The sequence below is a fragment of the Pteropus medius genome, unplaced genomic scaffold (assembly GCF_902729225.1).
Source record: "Pteropus medius unplaced genomic scaffold, Ma_sr-lr_union100, whole genome shotgun sequence".
Classification (NCBI taxonomy): Eukaryota; Metazoa; Chordata; class Mammalia; order Chiroptera; family Pteropodidae; genus Pteropus; species Pteropus medius.
This window is the reverse complement of record NW_024354499.1, coordinates 11532640-11540148: the sequence shown is the minus strand read 5'-3', so window position 1 is coordinate 11540148 and position 7509 is coordinate 11532640.

Below are 7509 nucleotides of genomic sequence, written 5' to 3'. Positions count from 1 at the left end.
TGTACCAAAGGTCTTAACAGATATGTCACCAAAAAAGATATACAGGTGGCAAATGAGCATGTTTCACATCATATGTCATCAGGCAAATGTTAATTAAAACAACAAAAAAATATGACTACACACCTACTAGAATGGTCAAAATCTGCAATACTGAGAACACTAAATGCTGACAGGGATGTGAAGCAACAGGAACTCTCATGCATTACTGGTGGGAATGTAAAGTGGAGCTATTGCTTTGTTTGGAATTTCTTACAAAACTAAATATACTCTTACCATATGATTCAGCAATCACACCTCTTGGTATTTACCCAAAGAAGTGGAAAACTTACATTCACAAAAACACCTGCATATGGCTGTTTATGGAAGCATTATTTATTTATAACTGCCCAAACTTGGAAACAATCAACGTATCCTTCAGAAGGTGAATGGATAAAGTGTAGTACATCTCAACAATGGAGTATTATTCAGTAGTAAAAAGAAAGGAGCTATCAAACCATGAAAAGACAGGGAAGAAACTTAAAGGAGTATTGTTGCAGATGTTCCCATAGAAAAGCAAGGGGTCCCAACCCCGCATCAGGACCCCCAGCCCAGGCTTCCAGTGCCAGGAAGAGAAGTCCTTATAACTTCTGGCTGTGAAAACCAGTGGAGATTGTGGCTGAGTGAGATAGAGGATGGCTGTAGCCCAGGATGTTTCTCTACCCACGCACGGATGTACTCATTGAAGAACTCACTGGATCTGAGCTCCAGCACTGGGGCAGCAGTTCGAAAGGCTCCAGTGACATACAGGAAAAAACTACACTGTCTGACTTTAGGACAAGGGCTGGAGGGGCAGCTTCCTCTCATACAGAAGTGTTGGCAGAATTCATTGTTTCTTTGTTGAGTCCCCTGCCCCCACTTGGAGTGCAGGCAGCTGCCGTATCTGAGTCTCTATCAATCAGGTTAATACTGTTTGCTCACACTGGATATTTCCTGAGACCCTGCCCCACCCAACTTTTGGGCCTACTCAAGCCACTGCCAGTGGCTTTTTCATACAAATGGCCTGTCTTGGCTCATGCTGTACAACTTCCTAAAATTTCTCAAAGGTTCACAAACCCTAAACAAGCAGCATCTGGCCTTGGTGGGCCCAGTACCTCACACTGAGCAGCCCCAAGCCAGGCAATAGAGTCAGGTGACCTTGGTTAACTGCTTTGTCTCTCAAGCCAAGCCCAGCATGAGTGGTGACTATTGCGATTATTTGGTGGCTCATGCCAGGTAGCCCCAGGAAGGATATAAGCTGCAGTTAAACTTGGCCTGTGGCAGAGCCCCTCCCAGGAGGCCTGGGGCCAGCACACCTGGTAGCTAGCTTTAGTTGGAATCAGAGCATCACCCAGAGCCACATCTAAGAATGATACATCCAAAGGGCAGTCTTGGTAGATACCAGAGCCCTGCTAAAGTTTATCCATCTTCATAGGGTCAGCCTCTACAACAGTTCCTCTTCTGTAATCACAGCCAGTTCTCATAACCAATCAGTCCAAGGGTCAATCCCTCCCATTTATGTGAAAACAGCAACCAAGGGTCAACTAGAACAGGAGGGCACACACAACCCATACAGGGGTCACACCTGTAGCACCCAACTCAGGTGACTAGGGAGACTGTGCCACTGGGACCCACAGAATACCTATTCTATTAGGTCACTCTACTAAGACTGGAAAAAATAGCAGCCCTACCTAATATATAGAAATAAACACAGAGAGGAAGCCAAAACAAGAAGACAGAAACATGTCTCATTTGAAAGACCAAAACAAAGCTTCAGAAAAAGAGCTAAACAAAATGGAGAAAAGCAACCTACCAGATGCAGAGTTCAAAACACTGGTTACAAAGATGTTCAATAAACATAAGGGAAAAGTAGATGAACTCAGTGAGATATTAAAAAAGAGACTGCAAACATAAAAATGGAGATATAAAACAAAAAAGAACCAGTCAGAAACGAAGAATACAATAACTAAAATAAAAAATACATTTGAGGGAATCAATAGTAGATTAGATGAAGCAGAAGTTTGAAGCAGTAATTTGGATGCTAAGGTAGCAGAAAACTCCCAATCAGAACAGCAAAAAGAAAAAAAGAATTACAAAAAATAATGAGGATAGTTTAAGGGGCCTCTGGGATATCAAGCATAACAACATTCACATTATCAGGGTACCAGAAGAAAAAGAGAGACGGTAAGGAATTGAAAACCTATTTAAAGAAATAATGACAGAAAGCTTCTCTAATCTGGCAAAGGAAATAGACATACAAGCCCAGAAAGCACTGAGAGTCCCAAACAAGGTAAACCTAAAGAGGCTTATACCAAGATACATCATAATTAAAATGCCAAAGGTTAAATACAAACAGAGAATCTTAAAAGCAGCAAGAAAAAAGCAATTAATTACCTATAAGGAAGCTCTCATATGACTGTCAGCTGATTTCTCAATAGAAACTTTGTAGGCCAGAAGGGCTTGATATAAAATACTAAAAATGAGGAAAAACAAGGACCTACAACCAAGATTACTCTACCCAGAAAAGCTATCATTTAGAGTTGAAGAACAGATAAAGACCTTCCCAGACAAGAAAAAGCTAAAGAAGTTCATCACCACTAAATTAGTATTATAAGAAATGTTAGAGAGACTTTTTTAAGATGAAGAAAAAAATTTAAAAAATATGAATAATAAAATGGTAATAATTACATATATGTCAACAATTAGTTTAAACGTAAATATATTAAATGCTCCAATTAAAAGACATAAGATTTGCTGAATGGATAAGAAAACAAGACCCTTACATATGTTGCCTATAAGAGACTCACTTCGGATCAAATGATACACACAGATTGAAAGTAAAGGGATGGGAAAAAATATTTCATTAAAATGGAAACAAACAAACAAAAAGCTGAGGTAGCAATGCTTATTCCAGACAAAATAGACTTTAAAACAAAGGCTATAACAAGAGACAAAATTGGATCCGTTAATCCCACTTCTGGATATTTATCTGAAGAAACCCAAAATACTACTTTAAAAGAACCTGTGCATCCATATATTTATTGCAGCATTGTTTACAATAGCCAAGACACAGAGACAATCTGGGTATCTATTAACTGATGAGAGGATAAAGAAGAAGCAGTACATATATCCAATGGAATATTATTCAGCTATAAAAAAAAGAATGAAATCTTGCCATATGCAACAACATGGATAAACCTAGAGGGTATTGTGCTGAGTGGAGTATGTCACACAGAGAAAGAAAAATGCCATATAATTTCACTTACATGTGGAATGTAAAGAACAAAATAAATGAACAAACAAAACAGAAACAAACTCATAGATACAGAGAACATTTTGATGGTTGCCAGATGGGAGGAGTATTGGGGGTGGCTGAAAAAGGGATAGGGACCGAGAAATACTAATTTGTAGTTACAAAATAGTTATGGGTTTTAAAGTATAGCATAAAGAATATAGTCAATGATATTATAATTACAATTATGGTGTCAGATGGGTACTAGATTTTTCCCAGTGATCACTTCATAAGTTATATAAATATCTAATCACTGCATTGTACACCTGTAACTAATACAATATTGTATGCCAATTGTAATTAAAAAATTTAAAAATACATTTAAAAAAGAAAAAAAGAATGTCAGTGAATGAAGTTTACTCATTCAAACATAAGTTTGGTAAGGCAAATTTGTATAAGGTATATTGATTAAAAGTTTTTAGACTTTGTCTCACTTTATGAGAAGTGGTATAGCATAAACCTTACAGTCTGATAGGCCTAGGTTCAAATTCTGGGTCTAGAAAAATGCCAGTTGTAAGACCTTAGGCAAATTATTTAACCCATTTTTTGTTTTTTGTTTTTTGGGTTTTTTTTATACATGAAATATACACAAAACAGTGATTTTATAAAATTTTGTAAAAATTATAGGAAACAGTAGATGTTAAGCTCTGGGTATTAAATAATTGGCACAAAACAGATGCATAATCATTTATACTTGTTATAAGTATTATGCTTAAGGACAATGTTTTTAATTATTAATTTCTAAAAATGATTTTAATTCTACATACAATCAACAAAATGCTATTGGCATTTTTTACTTAATAATATACTTGCAATTTTTTCCCCTATGCATACAACTTCAGTGTCGTATGCCTGTGTTCTTTCTGTTCCTCAAGTACTCTATACCACCACATTATATATGCTGTGACAAGTGTGGAGAGGAGGTTTAAGCTACCCTGATAAAAACCTGCTTCTACTTGAGATTCAAGATGGTAATTGGTCCTCCTTGGTGTGACATGACACTTTCTGCGTGTCACTATTTACTGTGCCTGATGTTAGTTACCTACTTGGTACCCAATACCAAATGGGCCACAATAGGATGTCACGATAGCTTAGGTGAAGAGATGATGAGATTTTACAGACTGTGTCTGTGGGATAGATTGAACATTTATGATGATTTATCAGTGATCTTGATGGATAGGGAAGATGAACTGGCAGAAGGAAAGGAATCGAATTTTAGGTTTTGGGTCTATTAGATTGAGTATATTTTAATATTATGTAACTGAGAAGTCATCTATCCCTTTATTCTTTATTTTATTTATGTATTTATTTTTGATTCTTTGTGAGATGTTTTATTTTCTCCTACCACTTATTTGAACACATAATTCAGCATTTCTTAATTTTTTCTCTAAAGGATACACTTCTGCATAATTATTACTGAGAAATGCAGGGTTTACTGAAGACCAAGGAGATATATCACACACTCCTAATAAAAACAAACAAACTCTCTTAAAGCATCTACTTGGATGAACTCTAATTCATTTTATTTTTGTCCATAATATTTACCCCCATAGAATTTCCAGTCTAATTGGAGGTTCTTCTCTTTTCTATGTTTCCTCTAGGTGTTTCTTCTAATCACTCATCTGTTCTGATGCAGAGTAGTTAAGTTCGACTCATAGCTTCCATTCCCATAGTCACATATAAATTTCAGAAGATATTCAGGATGAAGTCCCTCTTTTTTATGGTACATTTGATATAGTTTATAAAAATATCCCTCCAAGTATGAATCATATCCCCCAAAGATTAATAGTCAGAAGCTCTTCTTAATCTTTGTATAATATTAACTACAAAAAAGAAAATAGTTTAAAAAATAATAAATGCCAATATATACAGGAGGTGGGATTTGTATATGTTCAATTTTAACATAAGTTGTTTTTGTAACATCCAGTTGTGATGTCTGTTAGAAATAGGTGTTTTTGTATTAAGGACAGGAATAGATTAGCAAAAGATTAATATAAGAGAGATAAGTAAGAAAGGAAGATAAATTTGGCAAAAGAAACCTTAACCAAGTAATCAAGGCTAATATCATTAGAAATATGCCATATCAATGTCATATACCTCCTGATAGGAGGTAAGGAGGAGGGAAATTGGTATTTATGATATTCTTCCTCAAAATCCATAACCACAATCTAATTATGATCAAACATCAGAGGAGGGAGAAAGCCATATATATATATATATATATATATATATATATATAAGTAGTTTTCTCAGTTGTTTATATATATATATATATAAAACAACTGAGAAAACTACTTAGTGGCAAAATCCAAATAACTTTTAATATTCAGTTACCAGTGTTGTGCCAATTAAAAACTTTTAGTTTTAATAAATGTACCATGGTTATATGTTAATATAAGGAAAATTTTGGTAAAGGATATATGGGTACTAAACTCTTCTGTAAATTTAAAATCACTTAAAAATGAAAAGTTTTTAGTAATTACAATGTTGGTAAGTGTTATTTTAAGGAAAGAGTAAGGTGCTTTTGGGAACATATGAAGAAGTATCCAGAGCAGTGGCTGGCAAATTACAGTGTTACAAATTCTGCCTGTTTTGGGATGGTCTGATTGTTAAGAATACTTTAACATTTTAAAGGATTGTAACTAAAACAAAACAACAAGAAAAAAAGAATATGTGACAGAGATCTTATATGATCTGCAAAACTAAAATATTTACTATTATTTGTACTATATTTTACATATAAGTAAAATATTTACTTATATAATCTGCAAAAGTAAAATATTTACTATTGGGCTTTTAGAGAAAATTGTTGCTGCCTTCTTGTTGCGAAAATCCAGAAATAACACTTGGATGGAGCAACCTCTAAACTAAAAACTGAGAAATGAGAAAGAGCCAGCCTAGGTAAGCCAGATATGAGGAAGATAGAAAGGTAAGATGCTAAAATGCTGGGCAACTTTCCAAATCAAAGAAAATTTTGTGGAAAGGCAGAAAGAATGTGAGAGTATGGCCTACTTTAAAACTAGGAATGGGAATAGTGGCCATGTGACTGAAGCACTTGATGGGCGTCAGGGGAGCTGATGCCCCGTGAGTAATAAAAAGGCTGGATCTTCAGGTCCCTACAGGCCCCAAGAATGTATCCAGGCTTTATTTAAAGCATTTGGCGGTGAACACACAATGCAATATATATATGCCTTACTGTTGAATTGTACACCTGAAACTTACTGGATTTTATTAACCAATGTCACCACAATAAAATGAATTACTTAATTAATTTAAAAAATAAAAATAAAGCATTAAGATAGCTTTATTTTTAAATGATCTGTTGTATTTCTAAAATAGGTCACTCTTGCTAAAATGTGGAGAGAGGAATGGAAGAGGAACAAGACTAGAGACCAACAGAATATTTAGGCATTTGTAGTATTTCCTTGAAAAAAAAAAAACATCTTGTTCTGATAATGACTACATGATAAACGAAATTGAGGAAATTTGAGTTTGATTTATGAGGTAGAATTTGTAGCATTACATATAGACAGAGAGGGAGAGAGATGACCATAATGAACTTACATGTCCCTAAGCAACCGTAAAATCTGGCTACTTCAAGTTGCGAGCACTGGCAGCGGTTACAAGAAGAGGAGGTGCATGACTTGGTTTATTCTGCTTTTTCCTACCTCAGAGTGCTCATCTTAGATAAAGACAATAGCTATTTCACTAGGTAGCTGTTCCATGGTTCTTCATCTATTACTTTGGGCAACTACGTACCTCTAAGCTGAAACTTTCAGTCAAGAGTTAATTGGAAAGTGAAGGACAGGTGTTAGTTTAACTATATACTTTATTTAGTTATGTTGTTCATATCTTTTTAGTGAAATATGTTATAGCCAAGAAAAATTAAGATATACATTGCTTTGTAAGGGGTATTCAGAGGTATTATTTAAAGTAAGAGTTTCCTATCACTCCAACTAAATTAGAATATTCTTGAACATATGTAATTTAAAAATTTATTATATTTTCAATCTCTTTCTTAAACTATTGAGTGAAAAAGCATGGTTTATTTAACTCAGCTAATAAACTGTGAAAAGCTTCACTCTTTAGCATTAAAAGTCATAAATATTTGCTACCACTCACCTGGTGACTTTAACCCTGAGCATTAAAATTTAATGGTGTAAAGTCTAAATAGGAAAGAAAGAAAGGAAAAAAAAAAAAAA